At 42.5% G+C, this 12,057-nt stretch overlaps 1 long non-coding RNA gene across 1 annotated transcript in view; it reads left to right on the top strand.

The window, feature by feature from the left end:
- Positions 1-12,057, top strand: part of LOC132249165 (uncharacterized) — a 353,785-nt gene that overhangs the window by 98,773 nt on the left and 242,955 nt on the right. Inside the window, exon 3 of the long non-coding RNA XR_009460572.1 lies at positions 4,836-4,920. This is a non-coding gene — a long non-coding RNA (uncharacterized LOC132249165). The remainder of the gene's footprint in view (positions 1-4,835; positions 4,921-12,057) is intronic.

The following is a 12,057-nucleotide window of genomic DNA, read 5'->3' as shown; positions in this document are numbered from 1 at the left end:
TCTTGACTGCAGTTCAACCCCTGCCTTCATTAGCTGGCTAATTTCTTGTTAGGAATTACATCAGGAATAGGTCTTGAGAGGTGGGATTTGAAATCAGCAGGACTGTTGTAACAAAGGCATTATTTGCATGTGCAAGGATTTCCAGATGTGATCACTGTATGCAGTTTAGTCTGAGGAAATGATAGAGCTAGATCAGGTACTCCTCCTTGTGCTGTGATCTAGATTGCTGTTGGGGTACAACCTATGAAGCCCTGGTAGGGTGGGTTTCAGCACAGGCTGGCACCTGGGTGTCTTCTGGTCAGACTTGCAGATCCCATGCTGTCACATCTTCACTGCTATTGGTACCTGAACCACTACTGCTGAAACCCTAGCACCCCTTTTCCCCCTTTCCCCTGGGTTGTAAAATAAACATACTGAAAGATATCCTAAAAAGATCATTTAACTTGATGTAACTTATGGTCACTAGATGGTTCTGCTATTTTTTTCCACTAGATACAATGGAAACACTGAAAATGATACAAGTAGCATACTGTTGAGGAATACAGTATTTCCTAGTTCCCAGAATGTTGAATTGTAGCATATTTAGGTCTGCTGACTGTGCATGCAAAACATGTGCTAGAGTTAAAAACACAAGAAATGCCACTTACTGGGTCAGACCATTCATTTGTCAAGCCCAGTATCCTGTCTCACACAGTTGCAAAATGTGGATGCTGAGAGTGAGGATGAACAGGGCATGTTGAGAACCTTCCACACTCCACTCTTCTGTTGTAGCCTCCAGCATTCAGAGGTTTGGAAAGCTCTGATTCAGAGAGGCTGCACACCTGTCTATGACATTCAGTACCTCCAAGAAGTTGTCCAATTCCCTTTTGTTCTGGGTTAAGCTATCAGCCTCTACCACATTGTTTGGGAATGAGTTCTACAAGTTAGTTATGTGCTGTGTAAAAAATAACTTGCTCTTGGTAATTTTAAACCTACCACCTCATAGTTTCCTTTAATGTCCCCTTGCTCTGGTAGTTTGAGAGGTCATAAACAATAAATCTCTATTTAGTTTCTCTGTACCATTTAATATTCTATAGACCCCTATCACGTCCCCCTCCCCACAGTGTCTGTTTTCTAAGCTGAGAAATCCTAGCCTGTTTACTCTCTCCTCACATGGAGCCCCTCTGTGCCCCTGATCATTCATATTCTTCTTCTCTGTACCTTTTCTAATTATTCTATATCCTTTTGGAAGTGTGGACACTTATTGTCAGGGATCCTGGTTTTCTCTGATAAAAAAAAATCACAAATTCTCTGATACAAAGCTGCAAGGTCTCTGATAAAACCCCAAAATCTGTGATTAAAATGAAAAGCCCCTCACTCCCCCATCCGCCTCCAGCCCTACTGGAGGGGGCCCCCAGCTGCCACAGCTACCCGGGTCCACAGCCCCCTACTGCCAGCAGAAGGCAGAGAATAGCCTAGTCCCCAGTCCTCCTGCCCCGGTGCCTGCTGCCTGCCTGCTGTGGGCTCAGGCGGGGGTGGGGGGGTGGCTCCCTGCCACTGCGTGCACTTCCAGGGGGCAGGTGGGACCTGTGACCCCCAGATCTGTGCGTGGGGTGGGCACAGTTTGTGGGAGTGGGCTACCACCCTGTTGCCCTTCCTTGGGGCCTCCGCAGCGCAATGGGTGTGACCTGAAGCTGCAGGGCACAGAGGGGCCGCGCAGAAAGCTCATTGCTGCTGTGAGTTCTGTGCTGCCTTGGCGATGCATCCCCTGCATACCCGGCAGCAGCAAGGGGCACAATGCTGTGTCACCACCCCTGCTGCTGCCACAAGTGCAGGGGGCGCCTTGCCAGGGCAGCACAAAGCTCACAACAGCAATGAGTTTTCTGCACAGCACTGCTTTGCCCTGCAGCACTGGGCTGCAGCCAGGGTTCAAACTACACTTTGGCTCTGGGGGGCTTCTCCAAAGCTATTGGGCTACCCATCATGATGCTCTAATAAAATCAGAGACCCCCCCCCCCAAGGTTATGATTTTTAAATTTTACAGGGGGGCTCTTATCTCTTATGGGGGACGGCTCAGCCCCCCCACCTCAAGCTCCCCTGTAATTCGAACCCTGGTTGCACCCACTGTGCTGTGGAGTCCCCTGGGGAGGGCAGCAGGGCCCGAGCCTGTAGTGGGCAGCCTGCCCCCATTCTGTGCACAGATCTGGGGGGCATGGGTCCCCCCTGCCCCCTGGGAGTGTGTGCAGTGGTGGGGAGTTGGCTCCCCCTCCACCTCCTGGACAAGCCACCGAGAGCCCTGTTCTGCTCCCTGCTGAGACCCTGTGGCCTCATATTGTGGCCCTGGGCCCCAAGCTTCACACACTCTTGGCTGGGTGCAGCCCCAGCCCCAGCCGTGCCCAACTCCCTCCCTCTTCATGGGGACCTCAATTTCCCACCCCACCACACTTACCTGTTAGAGCTGCTCTCCAGGCTGCCTCTCTAGGCGCCCCCTGCTTCACTGCCCTCCTTCTGCTCCCCCCAGCCCCCTGCAGGCTGGAACTCTGCCTGCTGCAGAGAGCTCATTGCAAAACTACAAAATCCATGGGTTTCTCTGTTAAAATGAGAAATTTGCTTTTTACTCTGGTAAAAGGAAAAATCCATGCTTTACTCCATTTGTCCATGAGTAATGGAAAACCTGGATTCCTGCTTAATATGAATCTTATGCCCCATCTATGTGTTCAAGTTAAAGCATGATTAACTAGTTAATCATGCCTTAATTGGTCACCTGGCCCATGGGCAACTGGTGCCTCCCGAGTCTGGGGAGGCACCAGCAGGGTAAAACTGAGGGTGGTGTAAGTGCCAACATCCTGCCAGCAGAGCCAATTTCAGGGGTTGCACAAGCACTCTCTGTGCCCCCCTACCAGCTGGAACGCTCACTCTCAGGGACGGAGGGTGGGCAAGTGCCTCCTCATACCTCCCCACGGAATCGCCTATGACCTGGCCAAACGTTCAATCAGTTGATGGTGTGATAAAAAAAGAATAAGTTACAAAGTTATTTCACAAAATAGCTGGAATAATTTGTGACTGCTTCCTATCATACCATTAATTTAAAAGTTTGGCCAGAGGCCCCTGTGGCTGGGAGCCCATTAGCTGATTGGAGCTCGCAACTGGTGGGGGTTCATGCACACCCCTGAGCCTGGGAGCTCCCGGCTGACAGGGCTACTGGGCACAGGAGCCTCATGCACCCCTGAGACTAGGAGATTATAGCATCTGGCCTCCCAGCCATGTGGGAACTCCGCTCTTCCCATGTAGCATGGCAGGAGGCGTGACTGTGTGGATTGCACCTTAGAGCCCATCATGCCCATCATGCTTATCTGTAAGCATAGTGGGGTCCTTGCTGATTAGAAAAAAAATTATATTTTTCTATACTGAAGATAGACTCAAGGTGCAGAAACTGGGTTCAGGACAGATGGGTTTAAATAGATGCAGCTCAGGTTTGTTTCCTGTTAGAGATGGAAGGACTAATTTGGCTCCATATCTGGACTTTGTTAAGGCAATTTAGGCATTAGTTTTGGGTCCTGCCTCTGTGTCTTTTTGTATTCTGTTATTCTGTTTCTGTAGAAAAAAATCTTCAGAGTTCAAAGTCTGAAAAAATATAATTTATGAAAAAGCCATTGGAGCATTTGTTGACTTCAGTGAGCAATGGGGGTGGTGCTGAGAGCGTTTAAGATAAGCAAACTTAGCAAGTGCAATGAAAGGAAGCTGGACTTCCTCACAGTAATTCTCAGCACTGTTTCTAAGCTGTTTACTTCCTATTTTGATACCTAGAGCAACAAGAAACAAGATTTCCAATCTAGTCTTTGATTGGCTTTGGACTCAGCTTGTTTATCCATGCTTCCTGTCAGGAAGCAATTGTGATAAGGTCTGGGACTCTGTTCTGGAAGATTTTTTTTTTTCCATTTTGTGTGTTGCCTGTGACTGATAATGTTGGGAACAGTCCTCTCTTCTTGTGCTGATTTATTAAGAAGGTTTGAGTCACCTTTGCAATTTTGAGATGAGGGTTTTTTTTGGTGCTATTGATTTGAGATTTCAACAGAAGTAATATGTGTTATCATTAGAAGCTGTCCCACAGTCCTCATATCTTCCCTGTTTTGGGGTGCTGTGGGTGCCTCCCTGGTGTCCTCACAGGGACAAGGCTTGCAATTCAAGCAAATGTTTTTGGGAAGTCCCAGGTAATAACAGAATGTCAGTCCAGCTCGGACACAAGTCTTTTAGCCTTCCCTGCGGTTCAGCAGCCCTTTAGTAGGGCTTATCTTTTACTCATCTGTATACAAAGTATTTTTTTTCTCATTGTGTCAATGAGTCCTTATGAGTCTCACTCTGTTTCGAGCTCTGTCCCTGTTGGTTTTTCTCCTCTTGCACTGGCAGCATTACAGTTTTGTTGTTTCCTCAAGCTAAGCACCTTGTGGGGTCTACTCTTAAAATGCTAGCTTTTGCCTTCACCTTACCCTTTCCCAAAATGAAGGCTCCTTTTTTTACATCCCTTAACAGGCTGTTGTACATTTGTTCAGTCACATGATCCTTCCCAATCAAGTTCCATATTTGAAGAAGAAAACCAAAACCATGAGGACAGGCTCCAGGACCTGCACTTCTCTCAAAGACCAATTCATTTCTTACCTTCTGTTCTATGCTAATATTAGCTGCAAAATGAAAGAGATGAATATAGAGTACATTCAACAGAGAATATATTCAAGAGATGAATATAGAACAAAAAAAGTTTTGATTTGGCATGATCTTGTAACTAGTGAGTCCTGAACTCACAGCTGAGTTATAAAGTCAGAATGGGAAACCTGATCTTTTCTTTGTATTCCACACAGGTACAGCATAAGCAGTAGCAGCATGGCTGCTTCAAAACATCCTACAATGTTTCTCAGCGATGACCTGAAGTGACCTTGTGTAGGGGTAAGATAATAACATGCTCTTTTTGCCTGCTTAATTCTTGGTCTACCCAGTAAAGTTGCCAGAAGCTCTGACTTTGCAGGGGTTACTAGGTGCTATACATGGGCTACCTAACCACATAAATGGGATATGAGGCTATAACCTTCAGCTAAAAGATACAAGAAATCAGTTATCTATTTTGAATGCCTTATCTGTATAGAAGTTCATTTACTCTGTTAGTGATTCTCTGAACTCAGTGCAAACTAATAGAGTGTGGCCAGAGCAGTTTGTGAGAGAAAAAATGATACTGAATGGTAAAAAAACAGAACACACACACAAACCCTTCTTTAGTGTGACTATTATAAATGTATAAATATATATGCACAGATCTGTTAGAGGTATGCTGTGTAAAGCATAAAGCAAGGAATGTACTCAGGTTTTATACCTGAGTACTAGTTCTGTACTAGTTATCTACTTTTCATTCATTGCTGAGTTGCTGCCTTGTGGTTGTGGTTGTATCTGCCATTTCTTCCTCCATACTCCTTCCACAGTTTTAAACAGTTCTGATAGTTCTTGCCTTCCATGTTATGAACAATGGAGTTGCAAATGGTTTTAAACTTTTATTTCTTGTTACCCCCATTGGGTGTTCTGCCACTGCTGTACATTCCTCTGTGCTTTAAGTGCTATTTTTGACCATTAGTTTATTGTTGCTGATCTGCTATCTGCTGCACATCTGCTTGAATTTTCTTCTAGATTTTTTTTAAACTGAGAAAGTGATTTAGTTATTGAGAGACTTCTGTGATTGGTAAGAACTACAGTGTTGTTTGATACAGTGGTTCAAACTATCCCCTCAGTGGTCTGCTGGGAAAATGTTTATTCAAGGTAAGTATTACACTATTCCCTAAGTTGTAAAATTATGTGGATGCTTATAAGAAACCAATGCTATTATTATTATTATTATTATTATTATTTTGTTTCTCTTAATTAAGACTTTGGTTTTGGTATCAACACTTCTGCAGTGTCTTCCCCTTCACTCCTCCCCCACAGCCCCCAATTTATGTGGGAATATATGCAATCTCGTGGATTTTTTTTGACCCAGACCCAGCACCGAAGTCACAAAACTGCTTGAGTTTCACAGAATGTTTTTTGTTTCACTGCAAGAATCAGAAGCCTTCACATCATCTTAATGTAAGGAAACCCATTTTGGAGGAAATATGCTAATAGCCTCGTGCTCTAGTTGATGAGTTGCCAGCAACCTTTGGCCTCATGTTGGAGTGTATGCGAAATTGTGTGTGTTAATCTGGACTCTGTTTGAGTGGTTAGGAACTGTAATTGCCTCCTGGGGTTTAATCAGTGAATAGGAAAACATCAGTGTAATATTCATGAATACTATAAAGTATAAGAGAGAGGTCAAATCTAGAGCTGTGCAAACAACTGATTTTTCAGCTTGCTGGCTGCATAGAATAATAATAAGAATTCATGTGGAATGACTTTATGTTATTTCACCGCCCCTGGTAGATTTTTTAAATTTAGGTAAATTGTTTTGAAATAAACAAAAATGATCAAAAATGAAAGTATTTTTATTTTAGAAAATGTTGGTGCCAGTATTTGAAGAAGTATTCTGTATAGACCAACTCTTAGCATTAAAATGGCAGTACTTGTTTAGTAACTTGTCTAGTAGTGGTGGTATTCTGATGGTAGCAACAGTGGAAGGTTCAGGTAAAGATACCTAATGTAGACATAGCTTGCAAGTGCAAATTCAGGTTTGTGAGAGGGTTTTTTAAAACAAATACAGCCAGTTCCTAGATACAGCAGCTGGATGCCACCTGATCTAACAAGCAAGATTTCAAAGAGAGGAATTGAACTGTTGAGTGGAATAAGGGGCTATTGTATGAAAACAAGCTGATACTGGCAGACTTGGCCAATTCACCAGCCGTTGGTTTTATTGTTTGATGTGTTCAGTTTTAATATCTTTGAACTGTACTTAGCAAAATCAGCCTTTTAGGCAAATATACACATGTGGACTCTGAGCATTTAAGACCACATTTTTTCTTCAGTGGGTATGACGTGTAATCCTAAAAGACTTTGTTCATCAAAATAATTTAATTTAATAGATTGGAATCTGAATGAAGAGGTAAGAAAGACAGAACATATATCTTTTCTTCAGGTTAGAATCTCTGAATCAGCCCTATATCTTGGTAGCTGAGAAGCACATTAATATAATAGCTAGCTTTCTCATTAGAGTCGGTGGTTGTAAAACTCTATCTCATTGTATGGAGTAACTACCAAACTACATATGTGGCATACCTATAATCACACTTATAACAATCTCTGGATGTCTTTTTAAAAGAAAAAGAAGCATGTGCCAACAGCTTCCCTCTGCTACTGACAAGTGGCCACCCACCTAATGACACAAATCAGAGAAATGCCAGATAAAATAATGCAGAAAGTATCTGTTTAATCTTAGGACTGCCAGGTTGGGCTGTGGCAGACCACAGTAGCATTCCTGCTGTACTACCAGTTTCACTAAGGGGGTAGACAGTCCCTTTAAAATGGTGTTTAAATGGTAGCCAAACCAATCGAAGGATACGGATGGACTTTCTCTTAAAGGGTTTGTACAGCAACAGAGACATTTGCCAGTAAAGTTTAAGTGATAAGATTTCAAAGACATGCTGCTTTTTTTTCATCATGTGTAATGTACTGAAAGAGGTGTGTTACATTGCCTGGAAGGCTTCTGGCTTTTATTTTTTTTCCATCTTGGTAAAGTTTGACCACTTCAAGGCACATGAGAAATAAAAATGATTCAACTATTTCACAGGCTTCATTTAGAACATGTGAGGAGTCAGTTCTTCCTTAGTCTTATTCAGACTAAAAATTTTAATAACAAGCCACATAAAACTCCTTGAGGAATTTTAGGAAGGTAAAGTGAGTTTACAGTGTACTACTTACACCTTTCAAAGGCAATACTTTGGATTTTGTAAGGCTTGGTGTACTTATTGCGCCTCATTCGATTCAGTCTAAAACTAGTGTCCAAATATGTTTATTTGTTTCTTTTTCCTGTGACAAAAACAATGAGTTCTAATTTATTTCTCCATAAGCAGAGCTTACAGCCCTTGCATCACATTATATTTTCATAATTGGACTAAGATCATTTGAAAATTCAAAGCAGCTGAAGGAAGGATTTTGCAGCCAGAAGAACTGGAGAGATGAGACTGCGGTTCCTTTTTCAAGCATGTTGAATAACTACAGTCATTTGCTGTATATATCTAGAGGCTTTTTTAAACACATGAACAAGGGTAGGAATAGCAGGCATCTGGAATGTGTGAGCATTTTAAATTAAAACAAGTGTCAGTACTGTGGATGGGAGCCTTCCTGACTGTCAGGTGCCCTCCTTTGTACCCTCCCTCGTACGAACTACAGGAGCAGGTATTTTGTTCAGAAACCTGAGGATTTGTTCCGAGATTTTTCTTTTCCATGCTCTCCAGCCCCCTTCCACTTCTCACCTGCTTTTTGACCCCTGGAGGGTAGAGGCCATGTTGAAGTTTTTCATACCATATCACCTGCTGGAAACCTTTCCCCCAAACCTAGAAAGCTGGATGGACAGAGACATCTGCACAGTGATTCTATATCTACAGTAGCTTTTAACCTTTCTGCTCTGCTCCTTCTTAGTATAGCTCAATTGCAGTCTCCATTAACTTTGGAGGTCTGTATACAGAAGCATATGCAGAGCATTTCCTTAATTAACAAAAATAAACATTCTTCATCTGTCTGTTTTAGAAAAGACTTTTTCCCAGCAGTCTAAAATATGCTAGTAACTTCTTTCTACCAGATGACAGATTTTTTTTTGAACAGCCTGAGTTTTTGGCTTTTTATTACATGCTTACGGTTATCCCTCTAAAGTTGTACTTTTTGGTATTGGTTACCTAAGGCTTCCAATAGAGGGTAGAAGAAGAGGGTAAGGTTTGTACACAAGGGGCAAAGATTTCAAATTCTCGGCTCAAGTCATCAGCTGGTCTGAAGATGTGACCCATCTTTTCCCTTTTGGAAACCAGAATTATGGGATTCTACAGGAGGAAATGGTTATGTAATAACTGAGATTGTGAATAAATAATAAAAAGTTTGTAAGGAATGCACCCCACTGGAGCATACGATCTTTAAAAAGTGTAAAATAATAATAAAAGCATAATAGGAAAACTTCAGCAACTCTGGTTCTGGCACCACCACCTGCAAGGAGAGTGGGGAGAGGAAAGCCATCACTGGGAGAGAAGAGCAGGTGGGTAAAGAGGAACTTAAGTCACCTTTTAGGGTTGTGAGCTACCAAAAATATGCACAAGAGCTGCAGGAAGGGAGGGAAGATTCTGAATCAAATAACTGTGGTTGCTTCTTAGTCTGGAGAAGTGTACAGAATACTCTTGACTCCAACTGGGCATTGAATCAAAAATGTTAATAGAACAGACTATGTTATCAGCTTGCTCATTTTAGGTAGTTAAGATTTCCTTATTGGAACAATAGTAGGGCAGGTTCACTAATGGTTCTAAACAAGCTGGATGTTAGTTTCCCAGTTCTATGCTACGTGGTTTAGTAAATGATCATTTTTAAGTGGGAGAGCACTGTGAACATTTTTATCCCTTTATGAAGAGTCGACCAGTCATTATAATTGACCTTGGAGAAGATAAGGGGAAAGGATAAGTGAGGGTACTGTTACCTTTAACAGTGCCTAACATTCAACAGATTTAGAATAATTTAAAGTTATAACAGTTTCAGAGCAGGTTATGGCTTAATGCTGTCTCTGACCTGTACAGCTGTGTTTGCCACTAGAGGCCTAGTGAGTAGGGCCATGGCCAACCAGGACTCTGTCCCTCTTTGAGGAGCGGAGCAGCTGGGGGTTAATAGCAGCAAGAGCCTGGAGCCTGAGGAAGCATGCCTATCTGAGCTCCATGCTCTTGCCACACTTGGCACTAGTGTGCCCTTTTTCTCTGCTCCTCCCCAGGTATGCAGGAGGCTGGGGTAGGGAAGCCTCCTGTGCCCCTACCCTCAAATCCTCCGGGCTAGAGGTGAGCTGCCTGGATGTGGAGTAAAGGCATAGGCCTCTGTGGGGAAGGCTGCTTGACTGGCCCCCAGCCCAGAGGCTCAGATTGAATCTCTTGGGGTCCTTGTAGCCAGCAGTGTGGTACCATGTGGGCTGGGGCCATACCCAATGGGGGCACAGAGGGTGTTGTCTTGTGGCCAGTACTACCCTCTGGGCAGTAGAGTTTGGGAAGGTGGGAAGATTGTCATCAGGGGGAGAGGGACTGGGAGCCATACATGGGATGCTTAAAGACTGCAGTTTGGTTCATTTATCTCCATGAAGCTGACTAACAATTCCCTAGTTAGGTAGACCTGATTCAAGGTGGCCTAACTTTAAGACACTTAGAAGGTACTTAGCACAGTTTAACACCCATAAATGTGTGGATGCTTCAATTTTAAGTGCCTTTAGAATGGTTTAAAAGGCACCTGGAACATCACCCTGAGACTCCTCATCTTCTGTGTCCTACATGAGGCCGAGGATGACCTCTGTGTCTCAGGAAATGCTCCCTTCATGTGGTCTTGTGAAAGCAATATATTTTTGTGTATCAGTCTGACTTCTTCAATTGATTGCTGTATACCTTGACAGTTAAAGGCCTAACTAGGTTATTTTGTAAATCTCAGTGACTAGCTATGGGTATCTCTAGGTGCCTACATATCTTTATAAAATCTGATCCAAATTCAAGTTGTCTCTCTCAATCTATATATATATAATGAGAGAAGGAGAAGTCGAATTTAGATCAGATTTTGCAAAACAGTGGGTGTAAAGACAGAACTCTTGAATTACATGCTGTCTACATAGCCCTGGATGCCAAGCGCTGAGACATCTTTCCAACTTCCTCACTCCTATATTTTTCTATAGTACGTGAATGTTTAAAACTTTCAATATATTGCTTTTGTTTGGGTACAAGATTACATAACTGTTGGGGGTGGAAGGGCAGGGGTTGCTTTTTCTAAAAAGACAAACAAGCCCTGAAACCTGGAAGAATAAACAAGTAGCAAACCAAAAGCGGCAGTGCAGAAACTATCTAAAGTTTAAGACTCAGCGGTTCTAAGTGTCTTAAAGTTAAGTTGGCAGAAAAGGGTCCTAATAAGGACACACGCTCAACTGTAGCTGAATTACCAGCTAGATCAGAAGAATTTAACATTTTACTTTTAAAAGAACAACAACTTGGGATATACGCTATGTAAGGACCAGATGCTGGTCCCCTTGCTCACACCAAATAGTGCCTTTCTTTTGCAAGCAATTTCATTAGTTTCAATAGCGTAACTTCAGGGAATACACTTCTAATCATTGTAAGTAGTAGGAATTTAACCCTAGGAATTTATTTATTTATTGCAGCTATTTGTATCTTACTTTTTCCAGTAAATTCTGTTCTTCTGATATTGTAGCTGGGATCACCCTTTTTTTTTTAATATGGTTTATTTTTCTTTTGTTTTGCTGTTGTTGTGGATTACCTCAGCAGTTGAAAGTGTGAACTCTTTCAAAGGTTGTTGGGAAGACATTTGTAGGAACTACTGCAGAACTTGGGACCTTGCCAGTTTGCAACTCTGAAGTGAGTGCTTTCTGTTCAAAGGGAAATCCTAGTTGTTATTCCCAGAGGATTTTTTTAACACTCCAGAGTGGGGGTTTTTTGTGTTTTGTTTTGTTTAATCTGAAGGTCTGAATGATGTCCTTGTGTTTAGGGAAAAAAGGACATTTTCCTCCGGAAGCAACTCGTTGCAACCTTGGGTACTATGCCAACTTCAATAAAAAAAATACTTTTAAGTGTCATTTATAGATTAAGAAATACATATATATTTTCACCAAAACATAGAGCCTGAAAAATGTGAAGTAAAATGTAATTTTTGTTTCCAAACTACAGTAGAAGCCCCATCTTACAGTCAATCATTGGCAGTGTTCTCTGAATAACGATGACAGAATTGGGCCGTAAAGGTGGGTCTGAAGATATCTTAATGATGATTATATCTTCTCCCACGTGCAGAAGCAGGGTAGAGATCAGCCATCTCCACAACAGCTTTCTTGTCTACTTTCTTGGACCCTTCAGTGGTCTTGATTGCTGTGTGGCATTGAAAGAGTATGAATGCTAAAAGTGG

This window comes from Alligator mississippiensis, chromosome 3 (genome assembly GCF_030867095.1).
Source record: "Alligator mississippiensis isolate rAllMis1 chromosome 3, rAllMis1, whole genome shotgun sequence".
NCBI classification, from domain to species: Eukaryota; Metazoa; Chordata; order Crocodylia; family Alligatoridae; genus Alligator; species Alligator mississippiensis.
This window is presented reverse-complemented; position numbering and strand designations above follow the sequence as displayed.